Below are 14,933 nucleotides of genomic sequence, written 5' to 3' on the forward strand. Positions count from 1 at the left end.
GGCCCTCAGGCCCTCACCCAGACTGTCCAGGCATCCCAGTGGGGACCCCCACCCTAAAGAGGGTGTGGCCAGCCTGAAAACAGCCATCAGCCCCTCATCCAGGCTGGCCAGGCACCCCAGTGGGGACCCCCACCCTGAAGGGGGTGTGATCAGCTGCAAACAACCATCAGCCCCTCACCCAGACTTGCCAGGCACCCCAGCGGGACCCCACCCTGATCCGGGACACCCTTCAAGGCAAACCAGCCAGCCCCCACCCATGCACCAGGCCTCTATCCTATATAGTAAAAGGGTAATATGCAAACTGACCCTAACAGCAGAAAGACTGGGAATGACTGGTCACTATGACACACACTGACCACCAGGGGGCAGACGCTCAATGCAGAAGCTGCCCTCTGGTGGTCAGTGTGCTCCCACATGGGGGAGCTCTGCTCAGCCACAAGCCAGGCTGATGGCTGCCAGTACAGCGGTGGTGGTGGGAGCCTCTCCTGCTTCCTCAGCAGCGCTAAGGTCTGCTCCCCGCTGGCAAGTGGACATCCCCCAAGGGCTGCCAGGCTGCCAGAGGGATGTCTGATTGCCAGCTTAGGCCCAATCTCCCGGGGAGCAGGCCTAAGCCAGCAGGTGGTCACCCCCTGAGGGGTCCCAGGCTGCGAGAGGGCACAGGCTGGGCTGAGGGATCCCCTCCCCACCGAGTGCACAAATTTTTGTGCACCGGGCCTCTAGTTATTTACACTAGCCAAGAGGTGGAAGCAGCCCAAGTGTCCATCAGTAGATGAGTGGATAAAACAACCGTGGTACATCTACACAATGGAATACTACCCAGCCATAAAAAAGAAGGAATGTTACCCTTTGCGACAGCATGGATGGACCTGGAGAATATTATGCTAAGTGAAATAAGCCAGTCAGAGAAAGACAAGTACCATATGATTTCACTCATATGTGGAATCTAATGAACAAAATGAACTAACAAGTGAAATAGAGACAGACTCATAGAGAACAGGCTGACAGCTGTTGGGAGGGAGGGTGGAGGGGTTGAGCAAAAAAGGAAAGAAATAAAAAGAAGTTATGTACACAGACAGTAGTGTGGTGATTGTGCGGGGGGAGTAAGAGGGGGAAGGTGTGGAAGGGGGTAGGAGGGATAAATGATGATAGAAAAAATTAAATTTTTTAAAGAAAAACTAAAAAAAAAGACAATGCACAACAGCTACAAATGCAAAACAGTGAAGAGATCTCAACTATATAAGTTTACCTACCTCTCAAATTGCCTATGCTCTACTTTTATTATGTACTAGAGACCCAGTGCACGAAATTCATGCACGGGCAGGGGGGTCCCTCAGCCTGGCCTGCACCCTCTACAATCCGGGACCCCTCAGGGCATGTCTGACTGCCGGTTTAGGCCTGATCAGACATCCCTCTCGCAATCCAGGTCTGCTGGCTCCTAACCCCTCACCTGCCTGCCTGCCTGATCACCCCTAACCCCTCTGCCTGCCTGCCTGATGCCCCTAACTGCTCCCCTGCCTGCCTGATTGCCCCTAACTGCCTCTGCCTGCCTGCCTGATCACCCCTAACCGCCTCTGCCTTGGCCCCTGCCACTGTGGCTTTGTCCAGAAGGATGTCTGGAAGACATCTGGTCTATCCAATGTAATTAACATATTACACTTTTATTAGTATAGATTACCTATTGTTTCTACATCTGAAAACTACCTCCTGACTCTATCAGCAAAAGTGGATGCAAGAAATCAGCAGTTGCAAATTCTGGTCCAGCAGAATGAATCAGAGAGGGTGGCTCCCCTCGCCACTGGCATAGGCATGAACAGATTTCATGAACATAATCACTAGCTTTTTGTAAAATTCAAGTTCATTTTTCCCCATTGAAAATGACATATCTGAGGCACCATTCTGAAATGCATGTCAGAAGATACATAAAAGATTATTAAAGAAGAACTGGATATAATTTTTCTAGCCTTATTTCCAACCCCTCCAGGAAAAATATCCCAAAGGGAAAAAAGAAGCATGTGTTTGTTTTTTTTAAGCCAGGACAATTCTTGATTGCAAAGCCTTTCTATGGCACACCCAGGGAAACAGGTCCCTTGGCTGGGATTTGAATTTGCTGATACAGATATGCTAAGTGTACTCGTGACAAATTAGAACACACCAACCAAGCAACAAACAAAAACCTTTGCTTTAGCAGTAAAGATTTGTTGAGTAGGGGAACAAATGAATAGTTTATGATTGATGATAAAGCTAAATATTTTGGCAGGAAAGTAAATAAGAAAAGAATAAACAAAAAAGTCCTAAGAATAAATAAGCATTTTTGTCAAAACTTTGTATAATACAGACCACCTAATGGGAAACATTTTGTAATTTCAATGCCTTGTTCACTAATAAATCAAGAACATGTAGACCTTTATTAATTTCTTTAAAACTTCTATATGAAGCAAAGTATTATTTCTTGCCTGAAAAGCAATCTTTTGATGGAAGTGAATAATCTTACAAATTACCGTTCTACTAATATTTGACATAACAAAAAAACTTATCCCAGAGTAAATCACCTTTCTAATTATGTTGAATAAATTCAAAGTTGCATTATTTGGAGATTTTAAAAAAATAGAGTGTTTAAGTTACAAAGAGCTTTAACCTCTCTGAGAGACCTGCCAAGTCCTTCCTCATTCCCTTACCCTCCCTGGACACTGTGACCTCTCCTCTCCTAACAGAACAGCTTGGCCCTGCCCGCAGGGTCTGCCTGGAGATCTCTCACACCCTGGTTGCACACTACAATCATTTATGCATCTTTTATAAACTATCTGAGTCATATCTTCCCCAAGACAACGATGTAATTACTTTGGAATGGACCTGTACATAGGTATTTATTAAAGAAGATCTAATGTGCAATCAGTGCTTGGAGGCTCTGCCTCATCCCTGGAGAGTAGCTGAAGCCCACCCTTTAGAACTGGAAGGCTGAACGTCCCTCCTGAAATTCCCACAGGGCTTAGCATCCCATTTTGTAGTAGCTGGTCCTGCTAGGACCTGCCACTCTGTCCTAGGTGACAACCTGCTGCCAGGTTTGAGAGAAACTAATCCTAATGCTAGTACCTTCATTTAGGGCTTGTTCTGCCCTGCCTGATTGACAGGTCCACATACTTCTGTACACCTGGTTATGTCACAGAATGGCACATGGAGCATCTGATGGGGATAAAGATTCTCCTGGCCCTAGTCTTGAACTTTCCCCCAAAGAAGCCCTCCACACAAGCAGGTGGCTGTCTCAGCTCCGCTCATTACCTCCACCACAGCTGAGCACGCCCGGTGGTAATTTCTTGGTGCTGTGCTCAGTGCTTGGTCAGTGGGATCTCAATGACTCCTCAGAACTGCTCTCCAAGTTAGCGACATTACCAGCACCACTTAAGTAGTGGAAGAAACTGAGGTGACATCCTTGCCTCAGGTCACAGAGCCAGGAAGTAGCAGAGGTGGAGCTTGGATCCAATTTTGATGACAAAGGCCATTGAGTCAGACCTCTACAACATAATACCACAGACTAGGCAGCTTATGAACAACAGAAATATATTTCTCACAGTTCTAGAGGCTGGGATGTCCCAGATCAAGGTGCCAGAAGATTTGGTGTCTGGTGGACCCCACTTGCTAGTTCATAGACAGACGCCTCCTACGTGGTGGAAGGGGAAATGAATCTCTCTGGAGTCTCTTTTATAGGGTACTAATCTCATACATCAGGGCTCCACTCTCATGACCTTAGCACCTCCCAAAATCCCACCTCCAAATACCATCACATTGGGGGCTAGGTTTCAACATATGAATTTGGGGAGAACATAAACACTCAGTCTATAGCAGCCATGCTTCTAACCACCCGTTGTTTATTAACCACCATAACAGCCAACAGTTGCATAGTGCTGGCTCTGACCCAGGCACTGCCCCAAGCTCTTTACATAAATAAGCACATGACTCCTACCAGAACCCTATGAGGTTGGTCAGACAAAGATAAGAAAAGAACCCATATACATGCTGTCTACAAGTGACCCACCTCAGAACAAAAGAGGCACACAGAATGAAAATAAAAGGATAAAAAGAAATACATCATGTAAATGGAAACAAATAAACAAAAAAGCCAGGGATAGCAGTACTTATATCAGACAAAATAGACTTTAAAATAAAGGCTATATCAAGAGATAAAGAAGGGCACTACATAATGATAAAGGGATCAATCCAACAAGAGGATATAACCTTTGTAAACCTTTATGCACCCAACATAGGAGCATCTGAATATATAAAGCAAATCTTGTCTACAGAATCAGAATCTTTGCAGAGAGGCACTCAGAAGCTGGCAGGTGATTTGTATGCATATAAAACTTGAGAATCATAGACACATGTATGTAGTCCTAAATTCCAGTTACTGCCAAGGGCATATCTGAAAGTTAGACAAAGAGAACTACAATACAGTGATGCACAGGACTTTTCCCCAAAAGTCCCACTCTGTCTACAGGGAGGACTCAAAATATAGGCCATCATGGTTTATTCTATGTGACCTAAGAAACTTTTATCAGTCAGGGCCCAGCAAAACCTAAATGAGATCCTCAAACTGGGTAACCTTAGGAGAGCTTGATACAGGGACTATTTGTAAAGGCCTGGGTAGGGCTCCAGGGAAGCCACGGGCACAATGCAGACGGCAGGGCTAGGGAACCATGGGAGCTGTTAGTGGAGAGCTGTTACCACCTGAAGTCCTGAAGAGGCGCAGGCAGGAGCAGACACTGGAACCTAAAGAAGGAGAGACTGTCCCAGCACTGGTGTGGCTCAGTGGTTGAGCATCGACCCATGATCCAGGAGGTCATGGTCGACTCCCAGTCAGGGCACATGCCTAGGTTTTGGGCTTGATACCCAGGAGGGGGTGTGCAGGAGGCAGCCAATCAATGATTCTTATCATTGATGTTTCTATCCCTCTCTCCCTCTCCCTTCCTCAATCTGAAATCAATAATAAAAAAAACCATATTAAAAGTAAAATGAAAAAGAACAAGAGGCTGGGTGGAGAGGGCCATCCTATTGGACGGTGACCTCCGATGGAAGAAAGCAACCAGCATGTAGTGAACCTGAAATGAGGGAGATAGAGAATAAAATCCCCAACTTCACTTATGCCCTTCCATTGGCCTCTGCCAATGTCCCCACTGGCAAAATGAACCAGAAGTCAGAGGACAAAGATGCTAAAGGAGTCATACTTGCCAGCCTCCCAGCATGCAGAGCAGAATGGAGGCAGAACCTGGAGGGGTAAACAGAAGGTGTCCAGGACAAGCCCTGAAATCACTCAATACTAACACTGCATACCTGTGACCCCTCTGCCGGAGGGAAAGTGCCTCCAAACAATTGCCAACCGAAGTAGTCACATTCTCACCCACAGTCCCAATGTTGGTTTGGCAATACCAACCAGAATTGCTAAAATCCCACCGCTGTCTAAAAATGAGAGACAGGCCATCAGCCAAAAAATGAGAGAAGATTTGGAGCTGAGGTCCTAGTTTCCAATCCTGTGAAATGGAGCCCCAAATTTGATTTGCTTTCTCAATGACCAAATGAGTATAAATAAAACCATCACCTTCTCTGCCTAACTTGGTATGTCTCCCATAATCATCACACGAGACAGTGGGTATTAGGTGTCTTCGTGAAATTGCCAAGCCCTATAAAATGTAACTTACAATCGCCCCCACTTAGTAGAGTACAGATGTGCAAATCTGTGCATTAGGAGGAGAGAGCAACCAATTTTGTTTTCACACTTGGATGATCTGTGTCCAAATCAAAGGCAAACCACACCATATGCTTTGGTGCGAGTGTCCTTATTTTTAGCAATGCATCAGGGAGACGAAGGAGTCACTGGGATGTACTGAATTTGGCAAAGCAGCACAGCATGCCTCAGCAACTTGGAGATGGGTTGAGAGCATGTGTTTAACAGCCGTTTTCATGAACCTAAAAGGAGAATAGTGAGGACTGTCACTGCTCCTAAAATTGTTGCTACTTTAAGCATTTCCTACCTTTGATTAACTTCCCTTTAAAGTAAGTTAATTGTAGTGTGTGTGTGTGGGGGGGGGAGCATGGAAGAAATGTCCAATGACCTGGCTCTGACACACTGCCTCTGTCACCAGCTAAGCTATAAACGTTTGGGATTGAAGCTACTAACCTGGAGTTTCCAAAAGGTGAGGTGGGTGGCCCTGGGGCGATTGTTTCACACTTGTCTAAGGGGCTAACAGGAGGGCTCCTGAAGGTGAGGGGAAAGCAGTGGTCAGGGGGGGCTGCTGGCTGAGAACCATCCCCAAGTCTTTACCAATTTCATTCAGTGGAATTACACGTTAAAACTCATGTTTAAACAGGTTTCCACTGCTTCAAACACAACAAACAAAAACCACTTTGAACTAGCTGGTCTTTAAGATTCCTCAAAATGTGCCATAAGGTAATTTTATGAACTCAGTCGCATCCCATTGTATTAAAAGCTGTGACGATACGGAGTAATTGCCCAAATCTACCTTCTAGTTATCAAGCATGAACTAATGTATTTAATGAAGCTACAGAGTAAGAATCATTTATTTGGAGTGAAATTAATACCATGGCTCTCAGGCAAGTTTGTTATGAATATTTGTTAGAATAAAGGTAGACTCGGTCTTCTCCCGCCAGGCATGGGTGAGCTCCTTCAGCAATGATTTGATCATGACATGTTAGCAACAGCCTATGGTTGGAAACAGGCAAGCCAGCCTCCATCATTCAACCAAGAGGGTGCCCTGGGTAACATAAATAAGGCTGTCTGCTCCCTGACCAGCTGGAACAACTGCCTCCTGTATTATGCAAATGAGAACAGACTCAGCATCAATTCATTGGATAAAGGCTGATCTCCAAGTCACCTGTAGAATATTATTTACTACTCTCAGCGTTTTGCAGACAGAGAAATTGACACAACAGAAAGAAATCAAGGTTGAGGACTTGCTTCCAAAAGTGGTCCACTACTCATGCATGTCATGACTTTGGGTCAATTATTTCACCATTCTGATCCCAGTTCCTCTACTTGCCAAATGGAACAGGTGACATTACTGCATATATAAACACAGGTGATGCTCTTAGAAAAGTACTTGGCACATAATAAACAATTAATACTAGGGATTGCTTTTATCAGTTCAGTTGTCAATAAGTTAATATACCAAGCACTTTGCATAGTATTAACATCCCAATCATCAAATATTTATTGAGCACCTATGAGGTGCAAGACGCGGTTCATCAGTTCATTGAATCCCACAACAACCCTTTGAAGTAGGTATAATTTTCATTAAAAATTGAGGCTTAAAGAAATTAATAACAATCTAAAGATCAAAACTGGCTGACACAAAGCGAGTAGGCTCTATCTTCCCTGGAGGCTACTGGGAAGCTGACAGGATGTTATGTAAACAAAGCATCTAGCTCAGAGAAGGTACTAATAAACAGCACCTACTATCATTATCATAATCATTTATGTTACCATACTGCTTAGTACATTGTTTCCCAAATTTCAATCATATACCATATTTATATATTTTTACCATATTTAACATCTGTGTCTTTACTTACTGAATACTTTTATTTAAAGTGATCGGCACTGAATTCAGATAAACTCCTTAGTACAAAGCCTGGGGCACAGTGATGATAAGAATGAGAATGATGATGATAATGCCTTTACTATAATTACTGTGTGCCAATACTAAGGATACTAAGGTGATATAGCAAAGGCTCTATGCTCATGCAGAGACGTGGGGAGAGGGAGTGGGGCAAATAAACCAGTGCCAAGCACACTAATGAATGCATTACAGCAAAAGAAAAGACGTGTTTCTGTCAGGAAAAATCAAGGAAGGCTTCACAGAGGAGGCAGCCTTTGATTTATGACATGTAGAAATGCAGGATAAAGAGGAGTTTATCAAATACAAATAAAGGGCATCCCTAACAGAGAGGCTGTGGCTAAGTCCTCCTCAAATCCCCAGCCCTGGCACACACACACAGCAGCAAGCTGATCACACTGGAAATGTAAGAGTTGATGACTATGAGTCCCCTATACTTCCTCCAAGATTATGCTTCACCCCTCTCTAAAATAACTCCATTCCAGAAACTTCCAGGGAGTGACGAGGAGAGAAAAAGTCTCTTGATTAATCTGCGTATTGTAAAGCCGCACAAGGGACTGTTCCTTTGTCATTCCCAAAGAGAGGCTTCTACACGACAGGCTAATCACTTGCAAAATTACTGCAAGGAGCTGGCTCTTAGTTATATACAAGCAGAACGGCACTCGGAGCATCCTCACATGGCTGGTTTTATAACTCAAGAAAGACTGCTCTGATTTAGCTTATTTTTCCAATTCGCACGCAGAAGCTAATGTAAGAAATGAATAGTGGTACCTGTCAAATGAGAGGGAAACAGAAGTGAGGAAGCAAGCCTTGGTAATCAATCCAGGCGTCTCACATCTGTTCAGGAGGGAGTGTAATCACTGTGGAGTCCAGAGCATAACGCATAAGGCTCTTGAGTATTTTTATATAGGAGATGTTACTCTTAAAATACTGATCTGTAGATTAAACACTGCCTGCACCTCAGCGTTGGCCATGTCACTCAGGCAGTCTGCTCACTGCCCTTTCATATGGAGGCCTCCATGCTGCGCCGGTCCAGAAGGCATCCCCTCCACGTGGCAGCCAAGCTTTCAGTGGAACATTTCTAGGAGGAAACCAGTCTCCCCACTATTTTCTCCAATCTGCCTTGGCTACCCTGCCATGCACAGTGGCCCCAAAATCCATTGAAATAAGTCTGTGTACGTACAACCCGTTCTCTAAGAATATGGCTTTATAACTCCTCTGTCTATCCCAACCCTCAATGTTAAAAACTGCATTGGTTCTGAGATGCCTCTCAGAATGGATGGTGTGAAGTTAAATGTTTAGCTCACTGCTTCCCAGATCTAACGACAGCCTCTAGGCCTAGGTGAGCTGACCCTGAGAACTTCCCCAAACGGGCTCCCAAGTCAAGGTGCTGAAGGAAGCTGTGGCTGCTGCCTGAAGGTCACAACAAAGAAGCTCCTGGATGATCTGTCTGCCTGTCTGTCATAAGAACAGAGCTCTGGGCTGAGTTTTGCAATAGGTCTCCAGTATATAGGACAGACGAATGCTTTCATTCCCCTCCTTGCCTCAGGTGGGAAACACATCCACACTGCTGCCCACCTTACCTGAAGGTGAACCGACATGGCAAGGTGCTGTGCGTGGTTGGGGAGAGCAACACCAAACCAACATTCTCTCACACAACAGTGAGGAAGGAAACGCAGGGCGAAGGCTGAGAGGCAGATAGCTGAGAGACCCTGATCGGCTGATCACTGACTGAGTCCACCTGCCAAGCTGCCTCACCTTGCAGAGTCTGTCACCCTTTCTGAGGGTGTGTCCTTACCTGCCAATGTTGATGGGAGGCTCATTTACTCATTCTTTCAACAAATATTTATTGAGTGCTCTATTAGTTTTCTATTGCTGCCCTAACAAGCTTTGGGCTTTACACAGCACAATTTTATGGCTTTCAGTGATACAGAAGTCCAACAAAGGTCTCACTGGGCTAAATCAAATGCACTCCTCTTGGAGCCTCTAGAGGAGAATCCACCGCCTTGCCCGTGCCAGCTGCCAGAGGCCGCTGATTCCATGGCTGGCGGCCCCTTTCTACATCTGCAAAGCCAGCAATGGGAGGCTGAGTCCTTCTCATGCTGCACTCAAGGTTCTCTGTAGCCAGGAGGGTCTCAGCTTCTGAGGGCTTGCGTGATTATCCTGGGTCCACCTGGATCGTCCAGGACAGTGCCTCATCTCAAGGTCCTTAACCTTAGTCCTATCCACAGAGCCTCTTTGCCATGTAAAGGAACACAGCCCCAGGCTCCAAGGATTAGGGCATGGGGATCTTTGGGTGTGTTCTCCTTACAGCAAGCACACACTGTAGACATCAGTGGAAAAGAAGAATATCTTGCTTCAGGGAGTGAAGATTCCAGGGTCAGACAATCAACAGCAGACATAAAAAATAAGCAAAGAATTCAGGATGTTAGGGGGTATGAGTGCTAAAGAAAAAGTGTAAATAGAGGAAGGGGGAGGGGGAGGGGAATGACAATGCAAGGGAGCGGACTCTCCTATTAAAGGTGAGAGTAATATGTAGTAGAGAGAGTGAGCTGCTGGTCAGAGGGCAAATGCATGAAACTGAGATTATGGGAAATGACAAGGTCATTAATTTTTACAAATGTATTTAGAGAGCCAAGCATATACTTTTTCTTTTTTTCTTCCCAACAGCAATTATTTTTCAATGAAAAACAAAAGCCTGTTAAAATGTGTCCCTCGGACTGCCCCTAGAGGCGTTGCAGGTGTGGCTGCCGTGCCCCACCTGCGTCATTAGGTGGCAGAGAGGCTCGCCTACGCCCAGCGTCCTGGCCTGGATGGTTGACGGCCTGGCACGGAAAAAAAAATGTGTCCCTCAGGTCCTTAGGCTGGGGTATCTTGGCCCAGGGTGAAGAGTGCAGAGGCCCAGCTCTGCAACTAACAAGTGAAAGACTTGGGACATGTTCTCTCCCCAGATCCCAAAGTCTTCATGGGTACACTGACACTTGACTTTGGAATCTTGTGCTATTTAGAGAAGAATGATCAGTAAGTATAATTAAAATAGTGTGGTACTATTTAGTGGGATAAAGGAAGGCCTACAGACCGAAAATAAAGGAATAGAGAGCCCAGAAATAAATCCTTGCATATATATGGTCAAATGATTTTTGACAGGAGGGCAAAGACCATTCAATGGATAAAAGACAGTCTCTGAAACAAATGGTGTTGGGAAAAATGGATAGCCTCATAGAAAGGAATAAAACTGGACCCTTACCTTATACCATATACAAAAATTATTTCAACATAGATCAAAGACCTAAATGAAAAACATTACACTATTAAACTCTTAGAATAAAACAGGGGGAAAGCTCCATGACATTGAATTTGGAAATGATTTTTTGGATATGGCACCAAAGTCACAGGCAACAAAAGAAAAAAATAAACAATTAGACTACATTGAAAGGGCACAATCAACAGAATACTAGTAAAAAGGCATGGGAGAAAATATTAGTAAATCATAAATCCAATAAGGGTACAATATACAGAATATATAAAGAACTCCTATAACTCAATAACAACAACAAAAAGACAACCCAATTAAAAAATGAACAAATAACTGAATAGACATTTTTCCAAAGAAGATACACAAATGGCCAACGCCACTAATCATTAAAGAAACATAACTCAAAACCACAATGAGATACCACCTCACACCATTAGGATGGCTGCTACCAAAAAAAACAAATTAGTGTTAGAGTGGATGTGGAGCAACTGGAACCCTTGTGCACTGTTGGTGGGAATGTAAAATGGCTCAGTTACTATGGAATACAAAAGCACTGCATTACTCAAAATATTAAGAATAAAATTACTGTATTATCCAGCAATTTCACTTCTGCGTATACATCCAGAAGAACTGAAACAAAAGTCTTAAAGAGATATTTGTACACCCATGTTTTTAGCAGCATTATTCCAAATAGTCAAGAGGTGGAAGCAACACAGTATCCACTGATGGATGCATAACTAAAAAAATGTGCTATATACATACAATGGAGTATCATTTATCCTTAAAAAGGGAGGACATTTTGAAGTTGGCTACAACATGGGCGGACCCTGAGGACATTACGCTAAGTAAAATTGCATGAGGTATCTAGAGTAGTCATATGCATAAAAGCAGGCAGCAGAATGGTGGTTGCAGAATGGTGGTTGCCAGGGGCTAGGGAGTGAGAGAAATGGAGAGAAAAAAAGTCTAAATATTGGTTGAACAAAAATGTGAATACATTTAATGCTTAAAAGTAGTTAAGATGGGCCCTGGCCAGTGTGGCTCAGTTGGTTGGGCATTGTCCTGTGCACCAAGAAATGCCCAGTTCCATTCTCAGTCAGGGCACATGCCCTGGTTGCAGGCTTGATAAGGGAGTGCAGGAGGCAGCCGATCGATCAACGTTTCTCTCTCTCTTCCTCTCTCTCTTTCTCTCTCTCTCTCCCCCTTCTTCTCCCTCTCTCCTTCCCAGCTTCTCCCTTCCTCTCTAAAAATCAATAAAAACATATTTTAAAGGGCAATTAAATTAGTAAATTGTATATTATATGTATTTTACCACAATTACATTTTTAACTTAAAAAATAATAATGTAAGATGGGTAAGGAGGTTTATGTATGATGTTTGTACAGCATGTTAGAAATGTAAGCACTGCCCCCCTCCCCATGAGGTGCTCTTTGCAGAGACGGATGGTTTATACAGAAACACAAACCCCTCCCAGATATGAAAATGAATTGGTGTCTGCCCAGGGTCACAGCAGCCACAGGATACACTTTCTCAAGGTTTCTGTGGCAGACCCCACACTCCCACTGCCCAGATGAAGAACTAATGGATACCCTATTATGCAAACATTGCAAATCATCACAAGTATGTTACCATATTTTGAAAAGGTAGAATAGAACAACCTTGAACACCTTTTTAAGTGTTCCACATAAAATTCTCCCTTGGATCTGCGTTAAACCCTTTTTGTTCTTCAGAATTCCAGAGAAATTCCTAGGCAGAGGCATGGCCTCGCCTACATAAAACAAGATGAGCGGCAAAAACAGCTTCACACGCTCATTTCTCCGTGCAGGTTCAGGGCATCAGAAAATCACCTTTCAGATCATCTGTAACACATTCACTCAGCAAACATTTAGTTAGAAACTACCCTCTACTAGCCCATGGCCAGGCCTTCGGGACATGCAGGTAAATAAGACATAGCCCCTGCCTTTGAGGAGACTAAGTCCAATTGAGGAGTCAGAGACGAGACCCTGTAATTACATTTCAGGGCGTGCTGATTCCAGAGGCAAGAGACAGCATGAGGCACTCAGAGAAAGAGTAAATAGCTCAGGAAGAGTGGCTTCAAGACAGGAGATGAGAAAGAGAAGAGGCTAAGAAGTTACTGGGTTAGAACGAAATGCAATTTAACTCCAACCAAATGATTGTGTGTCCCCATTTTTAAAAAAGTCTCCAAAATGGCAAGGTGCCATGGAGACGACCAAATGGTGCTTCACTTCACTGCTGATTTCATTTTGCTTACAAAAAATGATGGTTCATTGATCACTCCCCTTGGGAGGAATTTAAATATGTCCTTAGCCACCTCTTGAGAGATGCACATCCCAGTGAGTTAGGAGCAGGGGCTGTAGAGTTAACAATGCCAAGGCTTTGATCCCAGCTGTGTCCGTCGCTCCCTAGGTGTGAGGTCTGGGGTGAGTGACCCCGTTGCCCAGTGCCAGTGTCTACAATATAACACGGGGGAAAGAATGCTCCTATTTCACTAGGCTGTTGTGCGGGTTGAGTGAAGTAACAGAGATCAAGTGCTTAGCACATGGTCAGCACTTCCTAAATGGTATGGATGGTATTCATCCACTTATTCATTCTCTCATCAGATGTTTAATAGGCTCTGTTCCAGACACTGGGGATTGAGACAAATAAGGCACAGTCCTCTCTCCTCAAATGCCCTCAGGCTAGTGGGTCAAACAGACATAATTATACAACAGGACAATAGAATGCCCATTTGTTTTCTCTCTACCACTCAGGCCCCTTGAAAATAGGGTGCTGTCTAGTTTATCTCTGTAAGAAGGATGGGGCAGAGTTTTTTTTTATCAGTTTTCATGGCATCTACAGGAACTTAAGAGTAGTCCTGTAAAACTGGTGACAAAAAAACCCAAGACTGAATAGAACCTGTGATGGTTCTATATTCTAGAATAGAGCCTGGAAGATCTAGGAAAAACCTAGACCAAATGGATCAGCTCCTGCACTTTGCAGATGAACACACGAGGCTGAAAAGCCCCGAGTCACCTCAGGGAACTCCATTAGTTGGGGGCTTGCTCCTGAGATAAAGTTCTTCCCCCCTCACAGTGCAGTCTCGTTCTTGCTCCTCTTTACCTTCTCTTTTTAAATATGTATTTCTCTCTCTCTCCCTCTCTCTCCCTCTCTCTCTCATGGAAGAACATGATCTCCACATCAAAGTTTTCAAATGAAGAGAGGAAACTGGAAATTCTGGTCACACCAACTCTGTTGTTCCAGGAGGCCATATACTAGTACAGTCTCCCATGGGCCTGCAGTTGTCATGACAAGGCACATGGAGCTAAGTCATGGGGATCTTGGCAGTGACATCATAAGCAGTCTAACCCATACTAAGCTTTCTTTAGGAACTCCTCAGTATCTTGCATGGTCACTGTCTTATTATAGATGAAAGTCTTGGGCCTGCGTGGCCCTCTTAACCATAACATTCTTCCAGAAGCCCATCATGGTGAGAGAAAAAAAAAAGGAGTGTGAGTCAAAAGACCTGATGGGATTCAAGTTCTATATATTCAAGTTCTATCTATGCTACTCATTAGCTGTGTGGCTTTAGGCAAATCATTTAGTTTGAACCTCAATTTCCGCCTGTAATGGAGATAATAACACCTACTCCCATAGGGATGCTCTAAAGTATAAATTAGATAATATCGATAAAAATATCTGCAAAAGGTACTCATTCCAATTCTAGTAGTTCTAGTCAGACACCCAAATAACCATGATTATGCTCCTGATATGAAAATCACCGGAAGCTCCTTAATTCACGGACACTGACATACCGCCAGCATGTGCCCTAAGTTTATCCAGGTGGCATGACTAATCAGAGCGCCAGCATATAACCTCTTTCTGGACTATATCAGACTTATCCTGTACAAGCTTACTCCTCCTTTCAGATCTTCCCTTGAAATCGCCTTGCAGACATATTCTGGCTTCCCCCAAGAATGAGGCAAGGAGAAATCAAGGAGAAAAGGAAAAATCTGGCTTTGGCTCCTTTTCATTGTTTCAAACTATTGTGATCTTCATAA

General features: G+C 44.1%; 1 pseudogene; it reads left to right on the forward strand.

Annotated features, from left to right (window-relative positions):
* The first annotated feature begins 10,341 nt into the window (after window positions 1-10,341).
* On the forward strand, window positions 10,342-10,455 carry LOC111827461 (annotated as a pseudogene).
* The last annotated feature ends 4,478 nt before the right edge of the window (window positions 10,456-14,933 follow it).

Source organism: Myotis lucifugus, unplaced genomic scaffold (assembly GCF_000147115.1).
Source record: "Myotis lucifugus unplaced genomic scaffold, Myoluc2.0 scaffold_168, whole genome shotgun sequence".
In the NCBI taxonomy this organism is placed as follows: Eukaryota; Metazoa; Chordata; class Mammalia; order Chiroptera; family Vespertilionidae; genus Myotis; species Myotis lucifugus.